The 19,203-nt window shown below is 47.3% G+C and overlaps 1 pseudogene; it reads right to left on the minus strand.

The window, feature by feature from the left end:
• Positions 3,761-18,909, minus strand: LOC102174953 (annotated as a pseudogene).

Genomic DNA, 19,203 nt, shown 5'->3' on the forward strand with positions numbered 1-19,203 from the left:
CTCAGTGTCCCTGTCTGCCCTGTCCCTCTCTATCTCAATAGAACTTTGCTGCACAAAGGCATAAACCTCAGCCTCTTGTTCCTTAAACCTCACCTTGACCCTGACCCTCACCAGGAAGTCTCACCTACATGTGCTCTGCCCTCTCCCTCCTTTGCTCCCTCAGCAGCTCCCATGTTCCCATCTCTGCCTCCTCCTGATCCCTAGCAAAGCCCAGTCCCCCTGAGAGGGTGAGGCTTGGCTGGACCACGTGGCTGCTGGCGGAGCTGTGCTGGCTGACCTCTGTCCCACTTGTGGTCACCATCCAGCAGTCTGGCTAGGCTAGGCCCTTGTCATTACCAGGCTAGGCCCCAGTAAGCCCTTTATCTTTTGTGAGAAATGATGTCTGAGACTTGTTCCAGGTCAAAGGGCAGCCTGATTTCAGGAGGAAACTCTAGCTCTGGCCAACCCTGACAGCCTCTAAGTCTCTCTACCACATCTGACAGCTCCTGCGCTCCTCGGTGAGTCAGTCTGTGTGCTGGTGGGACATCTTCTCACAAGGGCAAGTCACTTTGGGCAGGCTGGGGCCCTGAGAAGGTGTCAGGGAGCAGGTATGGTGTAGTATTGGACCCTTGCTGTACGGCTTCTGGCTCTCTGTATTCATAGGGAGGTCAACTGCTTAACAAACAGCCCAGTATCAGTCCTTAACACATAAAAGGGCACTTCCGTTCACACAAAGTCCAGAGCAAATATTCCTATTCGGGAACATATCTGGGCAGCCCTCCTGTAAGATCATGCCTTCTTTCTCCCTCTTTGCGTGGCTCCAAGGTTGTGGTAAATGAAGGGGATCCCTTTCCCTCTGGCTCTACCAGTCTCTTCTCACCCTTTATCCCCCAGCCAGTTGCCCTCAGTCTGATGGAACCTTGGACTCCATCCCAGCGAGGCCTGGGCTCACAGCCATGATTCCCAACTCTGACCTGGGCTCACAGCTTTGCCTCACCCGGGGCCCTGCTGTGTGGACATCTCAGCCTGTGTCCTCCAGGTAGACTGCCTCCTGCAGCATCTGAAGCACTGGGCTTGCCAAGTTCAGTCTCTGAGGGCTCAGAGACTGTGGCTGTGGCAGCACCTGCAAGATGCCTCCAGTGATCACCACCAGGTGCCACATCCTCCTACTGAGTGTGACCTGGGCTTAGGGCCTTGTATCCAACCGATAGAATAAGGTAGACTTGATGGTGAGTGACTCAGAGTTTAGGTAGCAGAAGATATATGGCTCTCTCTCCATCTCTCTGTCTGTCTCTCTCTTTCGTGACTGGCTTGCTCTGGAGAAGTCTGGTAAGTGGCAACGGCCAGGCTAATCGACAAGCCTGCCAGCAGGGTTCTAAAGCCTTCTGCTAGAAGTTTCGTGGGTGAGCTTGGGAGTGGGTTGTCTAGCCCTACTCAAGGCTCTGAGACTATCCCCCTACAGTAGAACAGGTCGGCTACCTCCTCATGAGTGAGCTGAGCAGGAACCCTCAGTTGCTCCCAGCCTCCTTGGGACATAGTTGACTCATCCATTAATGCTCATGGCCCTTTCACCCTAAGCTAACCCACAACGTGAGTAGCTGACAGTGATCAGGACAATGAGTTGGAAGGGAGGGATTCAGGATGGAGGGAGGGACAGAGCTGATGTGATAAAGAAGGAGATTACCTTGATTGACTAAATTAAGGAGACAGAGCATCCTGAGAAAGAGATCAGCAGATCCTTGGACAAAGCAAGTGGGAGGGCAGGAATTCCTAGAAGGACCACTCAGCCACCCACAAAAGCGTGGACCTAATAAATCCTTGCTGCCTTCAGATACTAAGGTCTGCAGTGGTTCATTGCCAGCAAAGGAAACCTGCAGGGAGCTTCTCTCCTTGGCAAACCTGGCCTTCCTTCATTGCCCCACCCACCTGCCACTACCTCCCTCTTCATGGGTGGAAGCTATCACTCCCCCTCTCAACCCCACTGTTCTTGATTCCCCCCATCTCTTGGGACCCTAGAGCACTCATGTCATCAGTCAGAACAGGCCATTGTGAGAGGTTAGGCACATTTATGACCATTCCTCACAAGATTCATAATGGCTGCTGCTGCTGCTAAGTCTCTTCAGTCATGTCCAACTCTGTGTGACCACATAGAAGGCAGCCCACCAGGCTCCCCCGTCCCTGGGATTCTCCAGGCAAGAACACTGGAGTGGGTTGCCATTTCCTTCTCCAATGCATGAAAGTGAAAAGTGAAAGTGAAGTCGCTCAGTCGTGTCTGACTCTTAGCGACCCCATGGACTGCAACCTACCACGCTCCTCCATCCATGGGATTTTCCAGGCAAGAGTACTGGAGTGGGGTGCCATTGCCTTCTCCGCAGAATGGCTAATTATCACATTATATCTATTTCACTCCAAGATGCAAGGTGCATATTGTGATACTTGTTTCTCTGATAGCAAAACTGAGGTTTGGAGGGGATGTGACTTGCCAGATTTAGACTCAAATTTACATTCTTGAAATGCCCCACATTTATAATTATTGGTTGATTAGCTTCTGGAGGAAGAAAAGCTATTTTCCCGCAACAGGTGTGAGGGTTTACAGGATAGCCCCTGTGCTGCCATCCTGTCCCTCATTCATGACAGGTGTCACAGACCCAGTGGCCCAGAATTCTTCTCATAAGAGGCTTGTCCCCATCTGCCCTGCTTGCAGACACGGACCATTCACTCCTCATGTTCCTTCTCTCCCTGGTCTGCCCTGTGTCTGCACATAGCCTCCCCCTTGTCTCCCGCAGAACAGGGCAGAGGTGGTAAGCTGGAGCTGACTGGCCAGGGAGGAAGGAGTAGCATGCCATTCTGTGGCCCATCTGAGCCACCATCTGGGAAGGGGACACAGGGCAGCAGGGCTGGGGGCCAGGCTGGGACACAATGGGAGGCTGCCAGCTGGGGAGAAGGGTGGAGGAAGAGAAGGCTGAAACAGAATTCTTTCACTGATGAATTGACATTTATGGAGCTCCCTTCTGTGTCAAGGTCAGGGCTGAAGTTACAAAGGAGGGAGTAGGGGCTACATCATGGAGCTCTCAGCTCGTGTGACATCAGAGCTGAGGTCAGAGATGACGTTAGTCCCTCAGAGAAACTGAAACTCAGAGGGCGGGTGAAGAGGTCTGCCCTTGGTCATTCCGCCAGTGACAGAGCTGAAGTCTCCTTTCCCACCTCGTGGGCCCCTCTGGCTGCCAGCACAGGGCTCAGACAACTCAGAAACTCAAAGGTGCCAGGATGAGTCAGGGGGCTGTGGCTTTGTCTTCCTCTCTAGCTCAGGGAGGGAGGAGGTGGGACAGGCAGGAGGCAGGATGAGGGAGCTTGTAGGAGAAAGGGCTGCAGCTGGGGGCTGCTTCTGTGCTGTCACTCAAGGCAGAGGAAGAGAAACCTGTTAACTGGAGCTGCTCTTGTCCCGCCCATTGACTGACAGGACCACAGAGGACGGAGACACAGACATCATTCTCTCCAAGCACCTCTCCCACTTCTCAGGTTTGCAGATCGAGGAGAGGGTTCCTTGCAGAAGAGTCATAGCAGGAGAGCAAATCACTGATGCCAGAGTCGGGTCTCTGCCAGAAGCTAGGTATGACCCAGGGCATGGGGTGGAGACGCAAGTCAGGGAAGGCTCTGGACCTGTGTTCAACAGACACCTCCAGGAAGCCTTCTGGGATCACAGCACCTCCCTCCATCCTTGCCCTTTGGGGCAGCCTTGCCAGCCTTGCCCTTTGGGGCAGCCCCTTCTCTGGGGAGGCCCTCAGTAGAACTCCAAGTGTTAGTCTCTGGGGATGTTGTACTTGAGCTTGTGGGCTTCGAAGAGGTTTTCCAGCTCCTTCATGTAGCGCTGGTGCAGCCTGTCCACCTCCTCCTGGGAGGGATGAGGTGTCTTCTGCACCTCGATGGGCTTCCCCACTGCAAGACACAGACGTCAGTGGTGGCCCAGAGCAGGAACCACTGAAGGTGCAGGGACCCTCAGGGTTCCCTATAGTATGGTCATCTGAGCAGGTAAGCACTCTTTCTCCCTCCTTTTCAATTCTATTTTGGGTCCTAGATTCAAAAATGTTAAGACAACTCCAAGATTCTGATATGTTAACAATACTACCAGCTGGCATTTGTATGTCATATCTCCTATATTATCCTACCAATCCTATGGTGATGGAACCTGCTGTTATTCCTTTCAGGCAATGAGGCTCAGGGAGGTTAAGTAACTTGTTCAAGGTCACATAGCCAGGAACAATCAGTACCAGGTTGTATGTAGCTCTGGGGATGTGCTCAGCCTCAGGAACAGGTGGGTCTGGGAGTCTCAGATGCCATGTCGGAAGTGCCTGTATGGCTGGGAGGAGGTGGCCCACAGCCCAATCATCCTTCTTCCACCTCTCCCTCCATTCTGGCCTGCAGTGCCCCTGCTCCAGGGAGGACATGGGAGGTCCTATCAACCTCCTCCCTCTGGATCTACTTGGCTCAGAAAGCAGCTGTCATGTTTCATTCTCTTGGGAATGGTCTGGAGGCAGCAACACTATAAATGTTATAAACTATAATGTTCTCTCACTATAAACGTGAGAATATTAACACACAATGCAAAGAAAGTTTGGTAGAGGGTGTTGCCTATACTCAAGATATGGCTGGGTAAGTACAAATGAACACAGCTTTGCCATTGGAACCTAGTTGGAGTTCAAGAAGAAAGCAAATGAGACGACCAAATAGCTGAAAAGATGGTGTTAAGTCCATGCCCATTATTTACAGAGAAATTCCTCGGACTCTCCTTCATAGCTTGCTAATTGCTACTTTACACATAATTCTGACAGACTTGGAATGCCCTTCCCTAGTATTCATCTTCTCCAATAAGCCTTATAAGACCCTGTGGTCAGAATTAAACTCTCCTTCTCTGGTATAATAAAAAGTCAAACACCCTGATCAAACCTCAACTTTATTACAAAGGCCAGGGTGATCTTTTGGAAGTGACATCTTCTCTATGTCTCAAGTTGCAATCAATAAAATGGAGATGAGTGTCCCATTTCAAAAGACTGAGCCGCTGCATGTAAGGAGCCAGTGCAGTGCCTGGCACACTGCAGGGGCTCAGTAATCAGTAGTGGCCGCTGGTCTTTGTGCCCCTGTTACTCTTCTCATTCTAGAATGCCTTCATCAGGGTTACTTGCCTGTGTGTCTAATACTCCAGAAAGTGTGCTCCACAAAGTGAAGTGTGTACTGGTCTATGTCCGCATTCCCTTGCAGCACAAGCCCACCTTTTGCTCTGTAGCCCTTCCCCCACTCTCAGCCCGGGTCTAGGCTCACCCACAGTGGTGACGGGCCGGAGGTAGGGCATAAGACCAAAGCTGTATTGGAAGACTCCACGGCCATAGAAGAGTGGCATGGAGCCTCCTGTGACCTTCTGAAGTCCGTCCTGGAACCAGCGCAATCAGGTGCCAGGAGAGTTCTCAACCTGGTCATAGATGTCATTCTCCCCAAAGGAGAAGATCGGCACCAGAGCTGCCCTAGAGGAAGATAGGAGAGAGGGTGCATGGAGGGGCAAGAAGGCATAAGCTGGTCACCTAGCTTCCTGAAGGCCCCCAGTGAGCAGGAACTGGAACAGAGGACAGAGTCCTGGGACAAAAGTAGGAGGCCTTGGGTGTGTCCCAGATCTGCCATGGCCTTGCTTTGTGACTGTAAGTGAGACCTGGCCTGTCTCAGGGCCACTGTCTGACAGTTATAACATGATAGTGAATCCAGAATGCTGCAGATATAAAACAATTACAAACTTTCTGGAAAAATTTCTTCCAGCCCAGCTAGTTTTGTATTCTTCACAGATGTTTAAAGATAGGAGAATAGTTCTAAGCTATGTCCCAAGCTCCGTTGTCCCAGATTTCCTAGGTCTCAGATGTAATGCAAACTTTCAGCAATATGACCTTTAAGACTTAATCCCTTCACAAGATATTCCTTCTAGAATATTCTCTGGGTATTTGTGCATGAGACAGTACATGGATCACCAACACAGAATCTTCACTGTCAATGGATTGAGACTCTTCCTGCCAAAATAGGATGTATATTCATCTGTGCTGTCTTCCCACCAAAACACAATCCTTGCCAATCTCCAGTTGAACCCAGAGCCCTCTTCCCAATACCCGTGCATCAGGGCAAGCCTGATGAAGCCCTTGCGGTTCAGCAGCACCAGCTTGTAGCCTCCAGACCTGGCATCCAGTGCCTCCTGGACTACCCCAACAATGATGGCCAGCAGATTGCCACCTCCTTCCTTGCTCAGAATGTGAAAAACACTCTCCTTGTCTGCAGCAACCATCCCTGAAGGGAAGAAAAAGATGAAGTATGGTTTTAAGGGGGCCAGGATGGTAGGTGAGGATGTGGGCTGGGCTCCACTCTAGCTCCCAGCTGGGAGTTCTCTGAGGACTGAGACCGAGTCTTTCAGGTCTTCCCAACCCCTAGTCAAGCAGATTGCTGAGCAGTGCTGTGGGAAATGCTTCCTTGAGTCTAGCTTCCTTCTCTACTACACATTCACTTGCAAGTACAGAACAGTTGGCAGCCCTCCTTAAAATCCCTCCCCCATGCCAGCAGACCTCATCTACCTGGGCTACCCAGGGTTGGGAAGACTCACCGCCTATTATGATATAATCCCTGAAGACAGGGGCCCAGAACCACAAGTTCAGCATCATCAGATGTGAGCGGATCCCAGGGAACAGTGAGGGAAAACCAGTCCCATCCGTGCATAGGTTGGTAAAAGCTCCAACAGCTGCAATCCCATGAGGGTGGTAGCCAGCAAGGTAGTTCCGGGAGGGGTCCAGCTCGGCAGTCTTGACCAGCTGCAGGGACAGCAGCCTGGTGAATCAGGGCTGTACCATGTGACCACCCTGGTCTCCCTAATGACTTTCTGTGCTGACCTCCTCTGTGTGTCCCCTGTGCCTAAGTGCTATCACACCCCCATGTGAGTGTCCTGAGATTAGAGATGCCTTTCTGAGGATCCTTGTCCCTGGTGCAGGCCTGAAGCAGAGGAGATACTCTGGGAGACCATGAAATGAAGCAGGACAGAATGGACCCATGAATGGATAAGGCCAATGCCGCCCATCTGGGAAGGAAGACCCCTGCCCAAGGCAGAGGTAGGACTCCTGGCAGGGTGACAGAGACACAAGCCTCTGTCCTATGTGAAGGGAGACCTAATCCCAGGCAGAGCCCACCCAAAATGAAGGAGCCATCACAGGAGGGAGTGAGCATCTCTCCAAGGGCTATGGCAGCTGGAGGCCTGCCCAGATTGGGGCTGACCCCTGAACCCCTGTGACTCAGTGTAAGAGACCCCAGGGTACAGGGAAGTGGGTGCCAGGAGAAGGGGCATGAAGTCCTGGTGATGCCCGCAGGTGGAAAGGGGTCAAGGAGGTGTCCTGCCAAGTCTGCAGCACTCCCTGACACCGGGTCACAGCCTGCCCGCAGCACTGCACCCCTGTTCAGGTGTTGGTCTGTGTAAACACTGCTGCTCCAGGATAATGAAATTGTCATCCAGAAACCCAGCTCCGGGACTGATCTTCAGCATGAGGTGAAGGCAGCTTGTCCTGGGGAAACACTGCCTGATTCTCCACTATCACCTCTTTAGGAAGCACATAGGGTGCATTTAGAAAGCTCCAGTGCTCAGAAGTAGTCTCCTAATTTCACTAGAAACTGTATCATTAGGCCCTAGCTCATAGAATCACAGCGCAAAGGCTTGTGATGTGAAGTAGACCCAGCAGAGTTGTTAGGACAAGGAATGTTGCTTGCCTGCCTTCAAGCCAGTGGCAACTAGCTGCCACTGACAATGGGCCTTGAAAATAATTCAGGATGGAGGAAAACAAGATACTAGTCATAGAGAATGGGAATGCACATCACAGGAATAATTGCAGTGAGCCCAAACCTTCCCATCTTCCCTTACTAGAAACGGACAAAAATTACTAACTTGAGACATCAGCTTTTTGTAACTGGCAAGTAATCTTTTGAAGTTTGGCTACATAGGTTTTTGAGGTTTTTGTTTGTTTGTTTGTTTTTTCCAGCAAAATCTGTAAGTTCTGACTCCTCCCTTACCTTGTAGAACAGCTCCCCAGAGATTATTGAGAGGCTATCTCCTTACTACAGTCCTCAGTAAGGTCCCAGAACAAAATCCCTCACAACTTTTGACTTGTGCATTTGTTTTCAGTAGACAACAGAGACTCACTGGCCCCTCTACTTCCTGACCTCCTAAGATCCCTGCAGGGCTTACTCTGTAAAGCTGTGCGGATGACTTGAAAGTTCTCCTGAGAGGGGACAAGAGTCCAGAATCTGCACTCCACAGCGACCCCTGCAGGCCTCAGCCCCGGACAGGGAGGTCAAGGTGCATGTCATCGCTCCCTCTGCTGGCCATTTGGTGGTACTGCCCGCCCTCTGCAGGTGATGCCGCAGAACTGCAAGCGGCCTACAATCCTGAACACTGTGTACGTGGAATTTCTGCAATTTCAGTTTCAGACAATGTCAACAGTGCCCTGTTTGAAAAATCCTCTGGGGGAGATACCTGGCTAGAGGAGGGACAGAACAGATGTAGATAAGACAGGCACAGAACAACTCAGCACCATTTTTCTGCCAGATGTGCAAATGACAGCAGCTCCAGGTGTGAAAGGAGAGCCACATGCTGTCCTTAGAAGGTCCCAGGACGGCCTGATGTCTTATGGACTCCACACAACCCAGTGATGTATGTGACAGCATCTCCAGTTTACAATGGAGAATCGAGGCTCAGAGAGCATGTGTAACTCACCCCAGGTCTCACAGCTGGCATGTTGCAGATCTGGTGGTGGAATCTATGATGTCCACCCTCAGAGGAGACACCATACACAGTCTTCTCTCCTGTGTCCAGAGAGGACCACCTGTCCCTGCCTGGCACCTCTCTGAGTCCTCACTGCCTTCCGCTTCCTATCCCCACTAGATAATCAACGACCACAACTGCTTACATCCAACGGTTTAGTCTGTCTAGGATTCAGGAATGGGGCAAAAGGTCAGTTCACTCAAATTCAGGGTCCTCCATTACTAACATCTGATTTAGGGGTACAGAGTCACATGTCTAAAATGGACATGAAGTACCCTGAATAAGAGACTAAGAGACATGAAATACAAGGGATCAATTTTGTGTGGAAACTAGGATTCAGAATGGGGTAAAGCTCTGTTCTAGGACACACAGCACACTGGAGTTCAGGCAGGATCCATCCTGCGTTCTCTCTTCTCTGCTTCTATCCTCAGAGCTAAACACACACTTTAAAAAGCAGTAAACGAACTTGCTGTGTGTCCTTGATCACAACTTCATCCTTCTCTGGGTGTTTCATCATCTGATAAAGTGTGGGTTAGATGCTCTCTTGATGCCTTGTATTTATCATTGAATCCTTCACCCCAAAACTTACACTCTTAGGGCTTTACACCTGTGTGTTAAGATACATATGTGTGCCTTACCAATTGCCCCACAGAGCCCTTCAAATCTCATTCATACATCAATCCTCATATTGGCTCCACATCTCCACACATAAGAAAACATAGCCAGACAGAAACTGACTCTTCTCGGGCCACATGGTGGTAGAAGCCTGTCTCCTGCCTCCAAGCCCAGTATGCCGCTCACTAAACACAGGGTCACACTTCCCCATGGACACATGGGGACTATGGTCCTGACCACTCCCTAGCCAGCCCTATACTTACCGAGATGGGGAAATAGTCCTTCATGTGCTTCCATACAGCCCAGCACCTTAGTACATCAATGTGCCTGCTCCCCTGCCAAGGCTTGGCTCGATCCAGGTACCACCAGACTGCATACAGGATACTGATGATCCAGAATCTTGTGAACAGGAGGCCTATGAAGACCACGTAGCAATGAATGGCTGGGAAGGGAAGCAGAAGCTGTAGTGGTCAGCAGTGTGAAGGAACGCGCTGTCCCCATTTGCCCAGCACTCTTCTGTCCAGTCCTCACCCCGGGAGGAAGAAATCAGCCTCTCAAGCTTTCAAGGAAGAGGGAATACAAGCAACACAATTAGTGTCACCCTGAGCCTGCATTTGAAACCAGGTAAGACTAAGTCCAAACTCACTTTTTCCCACAGCACCAGACACTTTTCTCACTTGGGTCTTCCCCCTCCACCTCCCTCTCTGTCTATATTCACCAATAGATGCCTGGTGGAAACATGACAGGATGAACTCTTTCTAGTATCCATTCTATGAGACTCCAGGGACAATAGAGATTATTTCTACCCAGTCCACTTCCTGTTTACCTCCAGCACATCTTTCCATAATCTTGTATTCCGTAGATAGATCCTCCCTTTAGCTAAAGTCCTCCCATGATTTATCATAACTTTGAGGCTCAGCTCAAGCAGCTCAGCCTGATTTCAAGCTCCCCACTGGTGGCCTGTCTTGCTCTCTCTTGCTCCAGCCTCACTGCACCCCATGTTCGAGCCACACTAAGCTGCTCAGTGTTGATACATCTCCTGGTGATCTTTAGCTTTTACTCAGCTCTTTTCTCCACTGCTATACACTATCCTACTGAAGGAGGGAGAGAAGAAGAGGGCAACCCATGCCTGGCCTGTCCATCAGGAGTGCAACAGGGCTAGGAGAAGCACAGTGAGGAATTCATCCCAGACTCAGGATTTTCTGAGTTCCTTTCACAGGCTGATCCCAGCTATAACTCAGGGTCAGGTGGTCTGTGGGGCTGTCTTTAATCTGATGCCAATGGACCTCATTCTTAGAAAATATTAACACCATGCTCTCAAACTCTTTAAGAAGGTCAACCTCCACTTGTACTCCAAATGAAAGTAGGGTAGGCTGGGCCTGTCGCTCATGGCTGACTTCCAGGAGGCGAGACTTCTGATCCAGTCTGAATAGTAGTAAAATGCATAAGCTAAGTAGGTTGGGGCTCACAGAGGCTCACTTTATTCAGAGCACCTACAATGTGTCAGATGCTGGTGATACACCTGTGAACAACACACAGATATTCTTGCCGTTGTGCTCGGGAGTTAAGTGTTGTGTCTGGGGCAGTTTGTAATGTTTATTCAATTTTTTATGGTAGTAAAACATAGATTAAACATAACACTTATCATCAAAATAATTTTTTGTATTTTAGTATTTTTTATAAAAATTATATTAGAGTGTAGTTAATTCACAATATTGTGTTCATTTCATGTGTTCAGTTCAGTCACTCAGTCGTGTCGGACTCTTCACGACCCCATGAATCGCAGCACGCCAGGCCTCCCTGTCCATCACCAACTCCCAGAGTTCACTCAGACTCACATCCATCGTGTCAGTGATGCCATCCAGCCATCTCATCCTCTGTCGTCCCCTTCTCCTCCTGCCCCCAATCCCTCCCAGCATCAGAGTCTTTTCCAATGAGTCAACTCTTTGCATGAGGTGGCCAAAGTACTGGAGTTTCAGCTTCAGCATCATTTGAGAAAGTAAATGAGTTATACGTATACATATATCCACACTTTTAAAAAATTCTTTTCCCATATAAACGATGCTCTATGTGCTCTATAGAGGTTCTTATTAGTTATCTATTTTATAGATTAGTTCAGTTCAGTTCACTTCACTTGCTCAGTCGTGTCCAACTCTTTGCGACCCCATGGACCGCAGTACTCCAAGCCTCCCTGTCCATCACCAATGCCTGGAGTTCACCAAAACTCATGTCCATTGAGTCGGTGATCCCATCCAACCATCTCATACCCTGTTGTCCCCGTCTCCTCCTGCCCTCAATCTTTCCCAGCATCAGGGTCTTGTCAAATGAGTCAGTTGTTTGCATCAGGTGGCCAAAGTATTGGAGTTTCAGCTTCATCATCAGTCCTTCCAATGAACACTCAGGACTGATCTCCTTTAGGATGGACTGGTTGGATCTCCTTGCAGTCCAAGGGACTCTCAAGAGTCTTCTCCAACACCGCAGTTCAAAAGCATCAATTCTTCAGTGCTCAGATTTTTTTTATAGTCCAACTCTCACAATCGTACATGACTACTGGAAAAACCTTAGCCTTGACTAGACAGACCTTTGTTGACAAATTAATGTCTCTGCTTTTTAATATGCTGTCAAGCATATTAAATAACTTTCCTTCCAAGGAATAAGCATCTTTTAATTTCATGGCTACAGTCACCGTCTGCAGTGATTTTGGAGCCCAAAAAAATAAAGTCTGACACTGTTTCCACTGTTTCCCCATCTATTTGCCGTGAAGTGATGGACCCAGATGCCATGATCTTCATTTTCTGAATGTTGAGCTTTAAGCCAACTTTTTCGCTCTCCTCTTTCACTTTCATCAAGAGGCTCTTTGGTTCTTCTTTGCTTTCTGCCATAAGGGTGGTGTCATCTGCATATCTGAGATTATTGATATTTCTCCTGGCAATCTTGATTCCAGCTTGTGCTTCTTCCAGTCCAGCGTTTCTCATGATATACTCTGCATAGAAGTTAAATAAGCAAGGTGACAATATACAGCCTTGACATACTCCTTTCCCTATTTGGAACCAGTCTGTTGTTCCATGTCCAGTTCTAACTGTTGCTTCCTGACCTGTATACAGATTTCTCAAGAGGCAGGTCAGGTGGTCTGGTATTCCCATTTCTTTCAGAATTTTCCACAGCTAACTGATCCACACAGTCAAAGGCTTTGGCATAGTCAATAAAGCAGAAATAGATGTTTTTCTGGAACTCTCGTGCTTTTTCCATGATCCAGCGGATGTTGGTAATTTGATCTTTGGTTCCTCTGCCTTTTCTAAAACCAGCTTGAACATCAGGGAGTTCACAGTTCACATACTGCTGAAGCCTGGCTTGGAGAATTTTGGGCATTACTTTACTAGCATGTGAGATGAGTGCAATTGTGCGGTAGTTTGAGCATTCTTTGGCTTTGCCTTTCTTTGGGATTGGAATGAAAACTGACCTTTTCCAGTCCTGTGGCCACTGCTGAGTTTTCCAAATTTGCTGGCATGTGGAGTGCAGCAGTTTCACAGCATCATCTTTCAAGATTTGAAATAGCTCAACTGTAATTCCATCACCTCCACTAGCTTTGTTCAGAGTGATGCTTCCTAATGCCCACTTGACTTCACATTCCAGGATGTCTGGCTCTGGGTGAGTGATCATACCATTGCGATTATCTTGGTCGTGAAGTTTTTTTTGTACAGTTCTTCTGTGTATTCTTGCCACCTCTTCTTAATTTCTTCTGCTTCTGTTAGGTCCATACTATTTCTGTCCTTTATTGAGCCCATCTTTGCATGAAATGTTTCCTTGGTATCTCTAATTTTCTTGAAGAGATCTCTAGTCTTTCCTATTCTATTATTTTCCTCTATTTCTTTGCACTGATCCCTGAGGAAGGCTTTCTTATCTCTCCTTGTTATTCTTTGGAACTCTGCATTCAAATGGGTATGTCTTTGCTTTTCTCCTTTCCTTTTTGCTTCTCCTCTTTTCACAGCTATTTGCAAGCCCTCCTCAGACAGCCATTTTGCTTTTTTGCATTTCTTTTTCTTGGGAATGGTCTTGATCCCTGTCTCCTGTACAATGTCATGAACCTCCGTCCATAGTTCATCAGGCACTCTGTCTATTAGATTTAATCTATCTATTTTATAGATAGTAGTGTGTATATGTCAATCCAAATCCCCCAATATTTCCTTCTCCACTTGGTTCCCCTGGTAACTGTAGGTTTGTTTTCTACACCCATGACTCTATGAAATATAAATAAATAAAAATATTTGTACCCTTTTAATTGATTCTGCATATAAGTGACATCATACAATATTTGTCTTTTTGTATCTGACTTACTTCACTCAGTATAGCAATCTCTAGGTCCATCCATGTTGCTGCAAATGGCATTATTTTGTTCTGTTAATAGCTGAGTAATATTCCATTATCTATATGTTCTACATCTTCTTGATCCATTCCTCTGTCAATGGACATTTAGATTGTTTCCATGTCTTATTTATTGTAAATAGGGCTGCAATGGACATGGTGGTGCTTGGATATTTTCAAATTATGGTTTTCTTGACAAAGGCACTATGGAGAACTATATGGAGATACCCTATGAAACCAAAGATAGGGCAACCATAAGACCCAGCATTCCCACTCCTGGGCATGCACCTGAAATGATTTTTCATGTATTGTTGATGGCATTAATTCACTCATATTGTTGTGTAACAATCACCATCCTTCATCTCTGGAACTCTTTTCATCTTCCCAAACTGAACCTCTGTACCCATGAAATGAGAACTCCCATGTCTGGTCTAGAGAATAAAACCCAAATTGTTCATAGTGGCTCCTTGCAGGGTAGGATTCACTTTTAGAATACATATTCTGTTTGGATGAGTTACAATAACATGGATTCATTTTTCACTCAGAAAAAAAAAATATTTTAAAAATGCTTGCATTTCCACTTAACCAAAAGAACTCTCCTCACCCCACAGTATATCTCACCCTGGACTCACATTTTAACTCCTGTCAGCAGTCAATGCCAAAATTTGGAGTATTTCCAGTCCCTGAGAAAGGAAGCTCCTTTCTTTCCTTTCATAATACCCAGCAGTAAAAATGTAAATCCACACTTTACCAAGCAGATAGGCAGGTTGGTTAAGGTCACATAGCTAGGATAGGACCCGATATTCAGTTCTACCACTGTGCTCCATCATGCTCCTAACATTCATTCATTCAACAGTTATCAACCTCAACTCTCCAAGGAGATGGAGACACAAATAAGAAGACCACCTGTTTGAAAGGAGCTTGCCTTTCTGTGTGAGTGTGTGCATTAAAGGAAAAAGAGCAGAGTAAACAAGTAACCAATGGAAAGTATTTGTCTCTCAGACTTGAGGCCTTGATGACAGGCCCCTGTTGACCTTTCTGGCCACTTCTTTGCCCCTCCCCCAAATGCCTGCTCTGTGTCCAGCGTGAGCCAGCTGCTCGCTACATGTGCAGCATTTACTGGCCCCTGGAAACCCTTACTCTCCTGCCAGTCTGTACATTATGCCTGTGGACAACCTCTCAAGTATCTTTGAAAAGGAGCCCCATCTCTCTGCCCACTGCTAGCCTCCATAGACCATAGGGTAAATAATCTTTACAGAATTCAGAGTTGTAATTCAGAATGTGAGGTTCAAGAGGAAATTTGGAGGATATTGCCTAGGTATAAAACAATTTCTAATATAAGCATTTAAACTATAAAACCATTCTTGGCTCTCAGGCTCTACTGCTGGGAGCCAGCAGGGGAATCCTGTCTGTGGCAAAGGTCATGAGGAAGGGGGCCTGGCAAAAGGCAAAGGCTGAGATCAGGCCTCAGGGGTACCCCTGGATTTTCCTGAGCATCTACCCCCCAAACCAGAGTCTGCCTGCTTTATTGTACTGCGCTTTCCACTCTTCTGACATAACAGGGGGCTATCCTCAACTACCTTTCTCTGGAAAAAGTTAACTTAGAGCTCCAACTGGTCTCCTGCATATGAAAGGAGTGTCTCAGCTCAAACCCCTCTGACGGCTCTCTAACTTGCCTGACAGTTAGAGACTTTTACAACTTGTGATTGTTTACAGCCCCTCAACCGCAAGAGGCATGCAGCTTAAAACATCTTAAAGATATAGAGCCTTTTCTGAGAAGGTAAAAATTATATTGGTGATGGGTTTCACTGTTGAGTCAATGACGGCTGCCAGGCCTCCATATTCTTTATCTTTTAGGCACCTGGAGGATATTAATCAATGTAATTGGGATATAGAAAAGGGAATATAGTAGTTTTAATGTTAGCAACACTAGACTTTTGAGTTAGTAAACTTTCTCTTTGTTGTAAATCACTGTACTCCTCTTTCTTTGTTATAAATTGTTGTGTCCTTGCTATATAAGAATGTAACCTTAATTAGTGCTTTCTGAGAGTGGCACCAGACTTTAGTAAGAACAACACTTTTAAGGCAAATAAGTTTTCTGGTTGACGGCCCTTATCAGAAAAGGGCCATAAAATACTAATAGGCCTCCTGGCCAGAAGATGATGTAAATCACCTAAGACTTGTGTATACAGCTAGGTATGCAGAGAGAAAGCCTGGTCTCGATAAGAGTCAGGGCTGCTGACGCTGCATAACTTTGTATTATCCATTGATCTCTATGTACAACCAAAAGTATAAAAAGCTTTCCCAGACAATAAAGGATGAACCAGTCACTGGAAAGACTGGTTTCCCCCGTGTGGTCTTTTCTCCTTCTTTTCTTTGCTGGCTGAATTCCCATGTGGAGTGTGGAGGCTCGCCATGTCTACTTTCTTGCCCTGGCTTCTAAGACCCACGTGAGAGGGAGCCCAAGGCGGGACACCCTCTGCTATTCAAACGGGTGCCGGTGGCCTACATAGGTGGTGCAAGTTTCTTGTCTTGAAACTTTATTAGCTTTCCACGTAAACCAAGTTATTCAGCCTCTTTTCTCCACTAATTTTCCTACTACACTATTCTTTCCTAATCTCTTTATATTTCTAAATAAATAAGTTTTTCCTCACCGACTCCGTCCCCACTTCAAATTCCCTGGATCCACCTGGGCTGGACCCCGGCACTGTACAAAAATACAAACACAATCAGGAGGCTGGATTTGGCCCTATTGACTATGCTAAAACCTTTGACTGTGTGGATCATAATAAACTGTGGAAAATTCTTAAAGAGACGGGGATTCTAGACCACCTTACCTGCCTCCTGAAAAACCTGTATGCAGGTCAAGATGCATCAGTTAGAACCAAACAAGGAACAACGAACTGGTTCAATTAGGAAAGGAATATATCAAGGCTGTATATTGTCCCTCTGCTTATTTAAATTATATGCAGAGTACATCATGCCAAATGCAGGGCTGGATGAAATTCAAGCTGGAATCGAGATTGCCAGGAAAAATATCAATAACTTCAGATACACAGTTAATACCACTCTATGGCAAAAAAAAAAAAAAAGAAAGTGAAAATCACTCAGCTGTGTCCGACTCTTTGTGAGTCCATGGACTGTAGCCTGCCAGTCCCCTCTGTCCATGGAATTCTCCAGGCCAGAATACTGAAGTGGGTAGCTGTTCCCTTCTCCAGCAGATCTTCCTGACCAAAGAATCAAACTGGGGTCTCCTACATTGCAGGTAGATTCTTTACCAACTGAGCTACCAGGGAAGCCCATGGCAGAAAGCAAAGAAGAACAAAAGAGCCTCTTGAGGAAGGTGAAAGAGAAGCATGAAAAAGCTGGCTTCAGAAAACTAAGATCATGGGACTTTCTTGGTGGACCAGTGGCTAAAACTCTGAGCTCCCAATGCAGGGGCCAGGGTACCATCCCTAGTCAGGAAACTAGATCCCACATGTCATAACTAAGACTCAGCAAAGCCAAATAAATAATTATTAAAAAAAAAACCAAACTACAATCATGGTGTCTAGTCCCATCACTTCATGGCAAGTAGATTGGGAAAAAATAGAAATAGTGACAGACTATATTTTCTTGGACTCCAAAATCATTGCAGATGGTGACTGCAGTCATGAAATTAAAAGACACTTGCTTCTTGGGGAAAAAAAGCTATGACAAATCTAGACAGCATATTAAAAAGCAGAGACATCACTTTGCCAACATAAGTCCATCTAGTCAAAGCTATGGTTTTTCCAATAGTCATGTATGGATGTAAGAGCTGGACCATAAAGAAGGCTGAGTGCTGTGATGCTGTAGAAGACTCCTGAGAGTCCCTTGGACAGAAAGAAGATTAAACTAGTCAATCCTAAAGGAAATCAATCCTGAATATTCATTGGAAGGACTGATGCTGAAGTTGAAGCTCCAATACTTCAGCCACCTGATGTAACTAAAAAGCTAACCCATTGGAAAAGACTCTGATGCTAGGAATGATTGAAGGTAGAAGGGGACAACAGAGCATGAGATGATTGGATGGCATCATTGACTCAATGGACATGAGTTTGAGCCAACTCCAGGAGGTAGTGAAGAACAGGGAAGCCTGGCGTACTGCAGTCCATGAGGTCACAAAGAGGTGGACAGGAGTGAGCGACTGAACAAAAACTAGTGCTATAGATAGTATTCTGAGCCTTATTTTTTAGCTTCTTTGCAGATACTGAGCCACCACCAGGTAAAGGAAGTTGCTCACCAGCCTGTAGACCTCAAACCAGGGGAAACCAGAAGGTTGGTGATGTTGGCTCCCAGTTACCTTACCACCAAGCAATCAGACAACTGTCTAGGGGCTGATCATGTGCCCAAAAAACTCTACCTCACCCAGTCTCTAGAAGCCATTCCCTGAAATTCAAGAGAGGGAGGGTGAGGGGGTCAACTGTTTTGAGCCAAAACTATCTGGACTCCTTGCTGGGTCCCTGCAATAAACACTGCACTTTGTTTCACCACAGCCCAGTGTCAGCATGGGAGCTTTCCTGAGCTCGGGCAAGCTGGTGCAAATTTGATTTGGTAACAGCTGCTCCCTGTGATCTGTCTTCCCCAGATACCTCAACACAGAAGATCCCTGAATTGCAGCCTATCACACACAGATTGGACCATGTTACTTCTATATCTGAAGCCCACCTGGACCTCTCCTTTGTCCCCAGATAAGGGGAAAGTATAAGCTCCTGCTCCTGGCACCAGTAGGCCCTATACTTTTCCTCAGCTGACCTCCCTCTAGCTCCAGGCCCAAGGCTACCTCACCTCCCTGTGCTGTTCCTGACACTCCCAAGTCCCAGGCTGGGCTGAGGGTTGGTGCAGCTAGTCAGACACAGCTCCCAAAGCTCCTTCAAGGCCAGCTGAGCAAGATGTTCCTAATTCCTGGTGATCTCCAGGGGCTGAGCTGGGGATTATTCCCCCATCAGTGCACAGTGTGTACCAGATGTGACAGGTGCCCTAGGTTGCCCGTTTCCAACCCAGCTTGCCTTACCCATGGACACCCAACAGCCGACCCACTGCGGGACCACCAATGTCTGCAGCCTGTGTTCCCATGGCACCCACAAGGGTGCGAACTCCACCATAATGGTTATTCTGCTGGCTCTGGAGGCTTCTCTGAGCTCTGTGACACCTGCTGGTTTTCATTGTTGCCAGCATTTATCCAAGCATTTATGGGGCCTGGGACTAGGTGTCCAGCCAGCCCTAAGATCTCATTGCACCTGCCCCAGCAGGAACTGGTTTCCTATGAGAAATCTTTAAAGACACCTGGCCTGAGCCTAGCTGAGTACGGAGGAAGAGAAGTACAGTTTACTCCTCAGGCAATACATTATCTGCCAGATCACCTTTGCTCTAATCTTACCCGTTATTTGGCAAATGAA

The sequence above is a fragment of the Capra hircus genome, chromosome 15 (assembly GCF_001704415.2).
Source record: "Capra hircus breed San Clemente chromosome 15, ASM170441v1, whole genome shotgun sequence".
NCBI classification, from domain to species: Eukaryota; Metazoa; Chordata; class Mammalia; order Artiodactyla; family Bovidae; genus Capra; species Capra hircus.